The following is a 12,203-nucleotide window of genomic DNA, read 5'->3' on the forward strand; positions in this document are numbered from 1 at the left end:
AAAAGATAAATAGCAGATGGTTTCACTTATATGTGGAACACAGAGAAACTAAAAAAAGGGTCAAGAAAAAGCCAAAACTTGCAAGGGGACCATAGGTCTGAGGCACACAGGAGGCAGGGCAGGAGGGGCCTGAACAGGGGCTGTGGTGGTGGGAGAACTACCCGGACTTCACTCGAGGGCAGAAAGCAAATATTGTACAAAAATTAACAGTGTAAGAACATAAATATAAAAAATTAAAATCTTAAAAATTAAAAAGAAAGGCACATGATTCTGACATGGTTACTGAAGTCCTTTCTGGGAAGAAGCAAACTCTGGGATTGGAGGCTTAAGCTCCAGAGTTCATGGGATGCTAGTCTAGAGCCTATGAAAACAATGTCAAATGCGGATTGGGGAAATAATAGTGCCATACATTCTCCTATCATAACAAATGTTATCTCCGTGCAACCACAATATCTAAAGAAATTATATCCCCCTTTGCTTTTATTCTATAGGTAGCTCTATAGTCAATGGTTTGGAACAGGAGACTTTTTTGGTCTATAATTCCAGAAAGTTTGAGAAACAGCAATGTCCCTTAGGAGGACCTCTGGCCCCAAGATGTGATTCAGGAATGCCCCGGGGCACCCATCACATGACTGTTCCTCTAACACGCCTAGGCAGGGCCATGTGGCCATGTGATGAAAACCAAGAGAGCTCGGGCCCCATGAGAATCGTGACCCTTTCCCCATGGTCCCCAGGAGTATGGGGCAGCCCTGATGCTTTTGCTAGGGCCGCAGCCCAGGGTCACCCCCTCACGGCTCATTATACAAGCAGCCAGGTAAGCGCCTGGACAACAGCAGAACTGTAAATGTAGGGGTGTCAGCTCTACCCACCTCTATGGGACAAAAGCTTTGGGGGGATACAATCCTCACTTACCCATTTTCATTTTCTTTTCTCCTTTTCTTATTTGTTTAGCCTCAACTATATTGTACTATATTGAGTACAATTTAGAAAGTGTCTGTTTGGGTGAATGTGGCATAAAATACAAATAAGTAAATATAAATAAATAAAGAGGCCTCCTTGGTGGTGCAGAGGTTAAGTCTCAGCACTATCAAGCTATCACCAGACACTGCAGCATGAGCTTGATCCCTGGCCAGGGAGCTACCCACATGGCGCAGCAGACCTCTCCTGTCTCGCTCACTGCTCCCCTCAGCTGTGTATTTCAGTAGATCCACCTGTTCTGGTCCCCACTCTATCTCTGGTGAATCTACTCACACCCCACACCTCTGACCTACACCCCAATTCTTTTTTTTAGATATATTTATTTATGCATACAAGGACTGGGTTATAGGCCAGAGGTGTGGGGGATGAGAAGATTCACCAGAGACAGAGTGGGGAACAGAACAGGCAAACTGACTGAAAATATACTGCTGAGGGGAGCAGCGGGGAGACAGGAGAGGTCTGCTGTGCCATGTGGGTAGCTCCCTGGCCAGGGATCGAACTCATGTTGCAGAGTCTGCAGATATCTTCACAGCGTTGTGCTTAACCCCTTGCAGCACCAGGGAGGCTATACCCCAATTGTTGTATGCACAAATAAAATAAATCTTAAAAAAATAATAAATTTAAAAATACAAAGAAATTTGTTTAATGACTTGCTGTCAAGGGGAGACAGAGCTAGGTAACTAAAGGGCTTCTCCAGCATCTTTAATCCTCAGCTTCATCCCTCTACCCCTCTGATTTACTGAGCACCTTCTCAGTATTTACTTTCCCGCAGGCACCAGGGACACTGGGGGGACAAACTCACCCTGCTCAGAGGGCCAGGTGTCCCCAGCTGACCCCCGCCGTGCTGCAGGGCAGCCTGCTGGGGGGTGGCAGAGCTGAGGCACTAGCTAGAGGGTGGTTAATGTGGTTACTCCCCAGGATCCATCAAAGGCAGAACAAGAGGAAATGGGGTGAAACAGCAGCTGGAGGGGCTAGAGTTTGACGGAGGGGAGACTTGCCCTGGGAAGGTGGAGCTGTCTCAGGTAACAGAGCTCAGTGTAGGTGCCCACTAACCCTTCCAGGAGACCCACCAGCCACGAGCTGCTGCATCCACACCCTGTGGGCTTCCTCCTGCAGCACCTGCTGTTCCTCACCTGTCAATCGGGGTGGCAGGAACCCTATCTCTGCCATCTTCATGATCTTCAAAGAATATGACATGCTACTAGGGTCCCACTAACATTCAACAAATACGTGAGGTCCTACTGTGTGTCAGATACTAGGGATTTATCAGTGAATAAAGCAGACACAAACTCCTGTCTTGTGGGGCTTACATTTCAGTCATTATAAATTACACAGATTTTTTTTTTAAGTGATCAAATCAGGCCTCCCTGGTGGCAAAGGGATTAAGACTCAGCACTATCAAACTATCGCCAGCCACTGCAGCAGGAGTTCATCCCCCGCCAGGGAGCTGACCCTGGAGCAGCAGACCTCTCCTGTCTTGCTTGCTGCTCCCCTTCAAGAAGGGCTGTGCTGATTCTTGGAGCATTGTCGGGGTCTGAGGGTCCAGCAGACAATGCCCCCAGCCCTTCAGGTCTCTAAACTGTGACTTGGCCACTAACAAGGGTCCTTGAGACTGAGCCACAGAGGCTTCTACTGCCTTCTCTTTGCCCTTGGAAAGTTGTAATGGGCAAAAAACCTCTGTTGAGCATCATGGCTCTATACTGCAAAGGATTATTTTCTAGAAATTTATGCTTCAGTTTACAAATCTATAAATGGGGGTAATACCACAACCTCATTGGTTGCTCGTGGTCAAAATCGAAAAGAAAAAAGGGTCACAGAGGGGGTTGGGGCTTCTGAGGCAGGCTCGAGACTCCTTCACTGGGCTGCCAGTCACTGGCTGATAGTTTACATCAACCCTCACAAAGAACAGCACAAAGTGGGCATGCTTTCTCTCCTAACAGCACAGTGAGCACGCTTTCTCTCCATTTATGTTGGACAATGGAGTCTCCCAACAGTCGAGGCCCTTGAGCTGACAAGTTGGACAGAACACGGCCTGGATCCTGGCCCAGGGTGCCGCCACATACATCGCCAGGCACCCCCTTGTCCCTGGAGCCCATTTCCTTTTCTGGTGTGAGCGGGAAGAACCAGGTTCTGAAACCGCAGTAGACTCAACTGCTCCCCATTTCACCCCTACTTCATGGCCTTCTTTGCTGGGACATAGCCGAGGGTGGTTTTGGTTTTTGTTTGTTTTGCTAAATTCTTATGATAGAACAATACTCCCCAAAGTCAAGGGTCTGATAAAGTTTGGCAACTTTGGGAAAGGAGGGAAGGGGTTACATTCTAAATCTGGGGCCAAGGTCGGTACTGGCAGCCTCAGCTCCTTCTAGAAGCAAGGGGGGGCGGTGTATGGAGAGAAGCCCTGCGACTCACCCTTATATCTCATGGACCCTGCTGTCTTCCCATCATGCCCTTGGCCCCCAATGCTGCCTGGAAGCTAACAGCCAGGGTGGCCCATCCAGCTCCTAGGCTGCCCCTCAGTATGCCCACAGCCCACAGTGGGGGTGAGGGAGTGGAAGGTCCTTTTGCCAGGCTGACAAGCTACAAGCCCAGGGGTCCACACGGTCCCTAAGAAAACACTGCAGCCCCCTTCTCAACCATAACCACACAGAATTAATCATCTTTACCCACGCAGAGCAGCCAGGCCAAGCCAGGACTTTGGGGACAACCACCACATATTGCCTCCTGCAGGTGAGGAAGTGGTCAGCAGGAATAGGGAACTCAGGGAAATGGCGCTGGGAGGCGCAGGAAGACACATTTGAGTCCCAAACTCTCCTTTTCAGTTCTGTCAACCTGGTCACACTGGCACTAGAATAACAAGGACCATGAGGGCTGACTGTGCGCCAAGCATCGACATCAAGCTTCTGCAAGAGTGTTCACTTGTTCTCACAAGAGCCCCATGAGGGAGCTGAGACCCCAGTGCTGGTCCAGGTCCTCTGAGAGCAGATGATAAAATGGGATTAAATATGGATGGGTTTTACCAGGGGAAACATGTTTATAAGAGAAAATCCAGAGAGGGAGCTGGGCCAGGCCAGGCGGGAGAGCCACCCAACCGTACCACACCCCACTGAGGAGGGAGATGGAGGAGGTAACCCAACGTCCTAGACCAAGCACAGTCAAGGGAGGATTCATAGACAAATCAGCCTTCTCTAGAACATGGTTCCCCAGGGGTGCCGTGCCTTGGCACCCTGCCGTTACTGGCGGGAGCAAGGGCAGGAAGCACGTCCTCAACACAGACACAGGGACAGATCTCAGAGCACAGGTTTCAGAGCCCTGGGACAGCTACACTCTGCCCCTGGAGGTCTGAGAGGCATTCTCATAATCATTAATTATGTGAATATTATTAAATCATAATAAATGATTGTGGAATGCCACAATATTATTCCCATTGTACTGGTTGTTCAACCAAGACTCAGTGAGGTCACTGCCCTGTTTGAGCCCAGTTTAATGTAATTCCAGGGCCTTCTCTTGGGCCATGTGCCTCTGAACTAGGTGCCCACCCCAAAGCCTGATGCCTCTGACTCAGCATCTGCAGGGGGCAGTCAGCAGCCCACACACCTCCTCCGGTGTCCCCCAAGGCACAAGAGCCAGAGCCACGGCCTCCGCCCTGTGCCTTTCTCCCCACCTCTGCAGTGCCTTCCCACAGTACCCTGGGCTCCCTCACAGCCCTGCCAGCCACTTGCTCATGCCACCTTGGTGTTCCCCCGGGGGCGGCACTGCCTGGTCTATGAATCAGGTCAGGTCGCCTGTAAAGATCAAGCGCCAGTAGAAGGCAGACCACGTCTGTCTCAGATTTGTCTTTTAGCCATTCCACCTACACACCCAAATACATGCAAATAACTATACTCAATGAGCAGAGCTGCTGTCACAGGCGAGGTCAAGGAATCCCCTTGCCCCCTCCAGATCTGATTTTTCCAGTCTGAAGGTATGCATCTGACAGTTTGGGGAAATATCCTCTTATTCTCAGCTGACTTATTCTATCCCCTATTGTACTGTTGACAGTAAATCTGCTGACAGTAAATCCTGCCATGGACCTCTCATTGAGAACACGACATGCAAAGGGCATTCATTTATAAATTGATACTGCTTTTTCAGCAGTAGCTACCAAAACCTATAATGTACTTACCCTTTGATGTAGCTATTCCACCTGTAGGAATCTACCCTACAGAAATCCTTACACATGTAAAAGATACTGTATGAGATGTTTGAGGAATTTACACTAATATTAAAACAGAAACAAATAAAACATCAAGAGCAGAGAGTTAAGTAGAGGACAGGGCACTCACACTGCGGACTGCTCCACGCTGGAAAAGAGAGGTGACAGGTCTGTGAATCCAGGTAAAACTCTCACCAAGACATGCTAAGTTCAAAAGGCAGGTTGCATGTTGATTAATGGGAGTGAAAAGTTCTTGCAATTGATTGAACAATGCAAAGATATTTAACACCAAAAACCTCTGCACATAAACACTGCCAAGATGGTCTATATGCCGTGCACTTTCCCATTTTTTTTAAAAAGCAAGTTACCCAACGATCTACCTCCTGACTTCATCTATACTTGTTATAAACGTCAAAGAAAATTTTTGCCTATGTTTATAAGCATGTATGCATGGAGATAAAAGTTTTTCTAACTCTGGAAAAAATAAAAATAAAATCAAGCTGTTGAAAAATTATTTCTGGAGAGGGAGTTGCCATAGTTGAGTGAGAGTATAAAACAGAACTTTCACATATCACTCTGAATGTATATATAATCATTATATATATATATGGATGTATATATAATTTCTTTGATGCTTGAATTACCAAAACTTCTTTGTTAACTGTGCTTTATGGGCAAACTATACATTCATCCATGGAGTCAACTGTCATTTTCAGAATTTGGAAGAAGCAGACAGACTGGATTTCCTCTTCCAGGCAGACCTGCCTCATTTCCTTCCCCTCCTGCTAGGGCCCGTGGGCAGGTGGGTGGGGCGAGAGGTAGCTCTAGAGCCGCACTATGAGAGCCATTTCCCTAGAACAGGTTTCAGAGCAGAAGAGGCACCAGCTGAGTACCAGAAAACCATAGGCCCCTCTAGGTCTTACTGCAAACCCCAGATCTCCCCACCACAGGCTCCAGTCACAGCTAAGCAAGGTTCGTCTCAGCTTGAGATGTAATCGCGGCTTCTTTGGAAAGTAAAGCTCCAGTGAATTCAGAACCACAAGTCTCCAAATCAGAGGGCAAGGACTAGGAAAACTCAGCTCATTCTGAAACTTGAGGCCTTGTAGCCCCAGAGGCTCTAGCCACTTGAGGAACTAGAGACCCACAGCTGCCTGGACTGAGAAAGAGTCAAGATCACGTTTCATAAGGTCTCAGATAGCAATTGCCTGAGGTAGTGCTGACTGGGCTTGGGTCAGAACCACCCAGACTGAGGACCATTTGCATAACCTCTGCAGATACTTTGCATATTGGGGAACCTTGGATCAGAGAGGTTAAGACCGGCAGTTGTACACATAGGACCTGAGGGACAGAAACAAAACCAAGAGGTGCAGAGGACTCACGAAGGAAGGGGACGGGCAAAGGGGGAAAGCCAGTCCCAATATTTCACTTGCAAATCCCGGTAAGGGTGTTGGGTGGGGTAGGAAACTTTACTGGCCCTTAGAGCAAGAAAGTTATGCAAATGAATGTATTTGCATGGCAGTCCTGGCCCCTAAAAATGACTTACCACCCACAGGTTTTTGCCTCTCACTCCAACTCCCCACCTGAGATCCTGCAGGCTTCACATGCTTGACTTCCTGGCCAGAGGCTTGGAGAGTAACTTCCCTTCAGAACAACTATTTCCTCCTGAGCATGGATGGACACCCAAGGCAACCCAGGGTTGAGATGTCGGTGTATGAGCAATAAAAAGTGTGGAGGCTCATGTACACTAAGGGTTGTATTTGTAACAGGGAAGTATCCGCATTTGATGCCTGGCGGACCAGGAGGGACAGGAATGAGAACGCCCTGCAGGGTCCCAGGCTTTTAGTAACACTCAGAGGAGAGGAGCAAGGAAGCCCTGGGTGGCCGCTCTCCTTGTTTTCCCATTTCATGTGACATTATCCTTTTCTATAATGACCTTTAAAGTATACAATGGAAAAGGATCTAAGTTTAAGGAATAGCTTTAAGGCTTCCTTAAATATTAATGAATTGAAAAACGGGGGGAAATCCCTATCAGACCATGTTCCCAAATTTTGGTTTGGGGGAAGCAAACATGGTGACAAGGGGAATCCAGGTTGGAGATGTTGAAAAGAGGAAAAGAAATGAAAACACCAAGGGCGCCCCATGAAGGGGCTAAGTGACCTTTTCCAAGAGCAGAAGCCCTGAGGGTCGAGGGTCAAGCTGATGAGCAGCAATTCTGACCAGAGGACGGGGGTGAAACTGGACTCTAAGGAGGAGGGATGTTGCTCCTTCAGAAGCCAGAGCAACAATCAGATGGGAAAATCTCCACCATGCTGTTTCCTCACTGTCCACCATCAAAACTTCTCCTAGGGCCAGCTCGCAGCTCTGCAGGAGGCAGCCCTCCCTGGGCCCCAACCCCTGCTCCGGTGGCATGCTGCCTGGCTACTCCCACAGACCAAGCCACTTCCCTCCTCACCCTCCCACCTCCCACAGCCCCAAGCCCTGGGTACTGCACATGCAGGCATTGAAGATGAACAGAACCAGAGGTGCCCTTTACGCACAGGGAGTGGCTCAAAGTCTTTTCAGAGAGCAGCTCTGGTCGAGGAGGTCAAAGTTCAGGCCCTACTCAACCGGTGGCCCATGAGTTGAGGGAGGGGCCAGGTCCTTGCCTACCCAGAGTGTACCCCCCTCCAAGTCCTGGCACTACGTTTCATCTCACCCAGCCAGGGGGAATAGGGCCAGTGTTACCCCAGAAAGGGCCACAGCCAGAGGATGAGGTGAGTCAGGGCACGTGTTTTGACCTCACTCCCCACTCCAGTCTCACAACCTCTAGGGCCTTAAGGGGCTGCCCCGTGCCCCCTGAGGGTTTGGTGACACACCCCTCACTGTCTGGGGCAGTTGCCAGTGGATGATTCCAGGTATGTGGCCAGATCTGTGGATGCAGAGAAAGGAAAAACAAGGTTGTTCGCAGTTGCAAGCATATTTTCTACCTTACTGATTAGCTTGAGGGCAGGAACTAAGTCTTACACTTGGCTTTTCCCAAAGTACAGGACATTTACTAAATGCCTGGTTATTTCAAGATTTAGCATGTGGGCAGTTTCTTCGCCCTTGTCTGAGTGCAGAGAGGGGAGAGGTAGATGAAATCACCAGAAGGGCCTCCAGAGCTAGAAACTGGTGTCCCTTCCAAAGAATAGCTGCTCTGGAAAGGGCCAGGGCAGAGCTGTGTTCCCAAGGGCTGAAAATACAGAGCCCCCACCCCAAGGCCTTATCCTCACCCTGGCTGCCTGCTGGGGTGCCTGGCAGGTATGTTTACATTGTTTAGTGGGTGGGACAGCACTTCCCCCAGCCCGAGCAGCCCTGTTGCCTCCCCTGAATAACTGAACTTCACACATGGGCATGCCAGACCTACCCACCCTGCCACTCATCATCACAGTCTTCCTCATTTCCCGTCCCCAGCCCTGTCAAAGGAAAGCCCCAAACTTACTGCTATTGTTTACCAGCCCAACTGCCTCTTCACCCCAAAGCACAGCCCTTTGGCTGAGAGCTGGAGTGTAGACACAGCCTAGGAACCTGGGGTTCCCTGGGCCCACCGACATGGGACCCACCGGAGAGCGGGGCTCTCAAGCTAATAAAGGCCACCCGTCCCCTGAGCAGCACCGAAATCCATTTTCTCATTGGATTCTCCACAAAGCCACCAGTTAGAGAAAAGGGAACTCCTCCGTGGAGGGGAACCCAGTCTGCCTCCCTGCTCGGCCCTCCCACCTCTTCAAGGAGACTGAGGCTCTGAACTCAAGCAGGAGCTCCACCTCTGCTCAGTTGTGAGGGCTTGGGAGACTCATTTTACTTCTCTGAGGCTGTTTTCTCATAGGTGAATTGGATACCAGTCTATCTCCGAGGGCTTTCATGGCCTGAAGAAACGAATAACCCAGCATAGTACCAGCGCCTCGAGCATCTGCAAGGCCTCCTCACATCTCACACCAGAGTGTCCAGGAGTGACATCCATTGCTCAGGCACCAAGGCAAGTCAGCTCTGCCTACAGGCACCAAAGCCCCATCACCAACCAGTTTAACAAAAGGTGAGGTCTCCCCTGGAGACGGAGTCACAAGGCCATGTCACCATGGAGGACCGGGGCAGAGGGGAAGAGGGAGTTGGAACAGCACAGTGAGACCGCGCTTGCCAAGAAGGTCACTCCTGGCCCTACACCACAGCCAACTACCCTGAGCACCAGGCTGGGTCCAGATTGGCCAGACCCAGACAGATGAGGGGAGGAATCAGTGATGTCAAAGTGTGGGACAAGAGGATGAGGTCATAAGTAAGACAAGTCTCTGTGGTAGAGCAGTGACCCTGTAGATGCCCACATCCTAAACTCTGACCCTGTGACTACCTTACATGGTTAAAGGGACTGGCAGACAGGACCGCCCTTAAGGACCTTGTGGTGGGGAGACTATCCTGGATTATCTGGGCAGGGTCAATCTAGTCACCTGGGTCCTTAAAAGTAAAGAATCTTTCCCAGCTCAGGTCAGAGAGGGGTGATGAAGAGGCTTTGCAGCTGGAGGAAGAGGCCATGAGCCAACGCGGGAGGCCTCTAAGTGCTGGAAAAGGGGAGACAACAGAATCTCCTACATTCTCCAAAAAAGCACATAGCTCTGCTGAGACCTAGATTTTAGCCCAAAGGCCCTATTAGACCGTCTGACCTCCATAACTGAAGATGCTAACTTCGTGCCATGAATTGTACTGTGACAGCAGCAGAAACCAGCACTACCTCCACAGGTGGCAGAGCACGGTCAACTCCCGCCTCCCTCGTACCCAGCCCCTTCCTTGCATCCCTGTTCCCCTCTCCTGAGGGTCCTATCACTGCTTGTACCTTGGCAAGTGGAGAGAATAAGTGGACTTCCTTGAATGCAAAACCTCATGCAGGTTCATAAGGGCAGTGGCTTCTAGAGCAGAGAGTGTAGCGTCAAGATGGAGTCCAACCTCAGTAGTGATGGCAGGGAGGTCCCCGGGCCTGTGCCCATAGACTAGGTGGTGATTCTGCTGGTGACCGAGGGCTCAAACAGGCCTCTCCTCCTGGCAGCAGGCTGGATCTGAGGCCAGAGGGCACCCTAGGCCTTGGGATCCCACATTCTAGTCTAAATCAGTTGGCTATGCAACCTCTGGCACGTTACTTCATCCTCTCCATCAGTTTCCTTGCTCGTAAAATACGATGAACATCCCGCTCGCCTTCTCTGAAGACCTCTGGGGTCACATGAGAAAATGGAGGTGACATTATCTAAAATACCCTATAGTTTCATCTGACTGTGAGGAAGAGCAGTGAGATCAACAGACCAATTTATATCTAGGACTCCCACAAACCAATCCATTTTGTGCGCTCAAACATCCCACCTCTGGGACTCAGTCTTTTTGCCTGTAAATTGAGGAGAGTCACATGAACTCTCAGGCCTCTTCCAGCTTTGACCTAGAATATTTTGGTCTGTCTGACACTCTACTGCCCCCTCCTGGAACCTTGAGGAACTATACCAACCTTCTTGCATCTCTCTCCAAGGATTTGATCCAAATGATCGCCACCCCTTTCTCACTGAACCCCCCACCCCACCTCACAGGGTTGGGAGTACCAGTACCTGTCTCCAGGTCAAAGAACCAAATTCTAACAAGCAGCCTGGCTCTGATTCAGTACTGGCAAAAGAACAGGGCTGCCCATCCCTCACAGGCACCCCTGCTCTCCTCCACAGAAGGGCAAGTGCATTCACGTCCCCACACCAGGTACGTGCTGGCAGGCCTGGAGCTGGTCCCTCTCACCAGGAGCCTTCCCTTTCCTCTACTTTCCTCCCCGAGGGCACTGGACTCTGCCCTGTCATCATACAAGGGCTGGGGGGCTGAGTCACATGAAGAAAAGAAAAAACCCCTTTCAACTATTAGATCTGTTTAGTAAAGACAACTTTGTTCATACAAAACAGTAACAGTTTACAGCAATCAGAGACCAGGAGGTGCTGCAGGCACTCAGAGTCCTTGCCCCCCACCCACAGAAAACCCTGGGTGCCCCTCCACTACCCTGCCCAAGGGAAACAGAAGCTGAAGTATTATTGCCACCCCCGCCCCAAGGGGCCACGACATCGAAGCCCCCTACGCTGGCCTCATTCACCTGGCAAAGGGCTCCCCACAGGCTCTTCACTGGTTTTGACACAAGAAACCGAGCTGCTTGGGCTGGGTGTAGTAAGAGGGAAGGGGCAGAGTCAAGACGTCTTTGGTGCAGAGACTCCCCCACCCACCCGCCTGGCCACACAGTGGAAATCTGCGGGAGTCATAACGTGCGTGGTGTTGCCTCTGCTGGCTGCCGCCCCCTCCAAACTAAGGGAGACATCACTTATAAACTTACCCAGGCCCACCCACAGGAGCTGAGAGGAAGCCCATTGGGAATCGGCTAAAACTAAGAAAATAAACGAAAGTGGGTTAATAATGGCAGGAAGGGGAAGTAGCGGCGTTACTTGGCAGATGGGTGCCTCAGAGGGACCCGGACTGGCACTAATGGGGAGGGACCCTTGGTGGAGTCTGGTCCTCCTGACTTCTGCACCAGTGCCCGTCATCTCTGCCCGCTGGAACCAGCTAGCACAGGCGGGCGTGGGTGGCCGTCTCAGGCTCTGGAAAGGCTTCCTAGGCTCCTTGCTAGGTCCAACCCAGGCCGACCCAAGGAAGAGAAAGCTTCCTGAATGACAGCAGGGCTCCTCCTTCTGCAGCCTGTTTGCCCCTGACCCCATAAATGTACAGCTGCAAGTGGCACGTGCACTCACACGAACGCGCGCGCACACACACACACTCACACTCATTCCCACCCACCTGGCACAACGGTGACACTTGAGGGCTCTAGTAAAGGAGGTGCTGGCCTTGACCTCCCCTACACCTCAGTCCGCAGCACTTTGGGCTATCGTGGGCAAACAGGGAAGGCAAACAGGACAACACAGGGATGCTCCCTTTAACAGTTCCCACAAATACCCCTTAACAAGCCCTCTGCAGTACCCAAAAAAGGAAAGGACTTGTGGGAGAAGCATGAGAGAAAAGAACA

General features: G+C 50.6%; 1 protein-coding gene across 1 annotated transcript in view; it reads right to left on the reverse strand.

The window, feature by feature from the left end:
* The window catches only part of IL19 (interleukin 19), a 96,470-nt gene extending 84,296 nt beyond the window's left edge, over positions 1 to 12,174 (reverse strand). The window contains exon 1 of the mRNA XM_054690582.1: positions 8,026 to 12,174. The gene's annotated coding sequence lies outside the window, so the exon portion shown is untranslated. The remainder of the gene's footprint in view (positions 1 to 8,025) is intronic.
* Between the last annotated feature and the right edge of the window lie 29 nt (positions 12,175 to 12,203).

Source organism: Talpa occidentalis, unplaced genomic scaffold (assembly GCF_014898055.3).
Source record: "Talpa occidentalis isolate TD23 unplaced genomic scaffold, MPIMG_talOcc4v2.1 talOcc4.8, whole genome shotgun sequence".
NCBI lineage: Eukaryota > Metazoa > Chordata > Mammalia > Eulipotyphla > Talpidae > Talpa > Talpa occidentalis.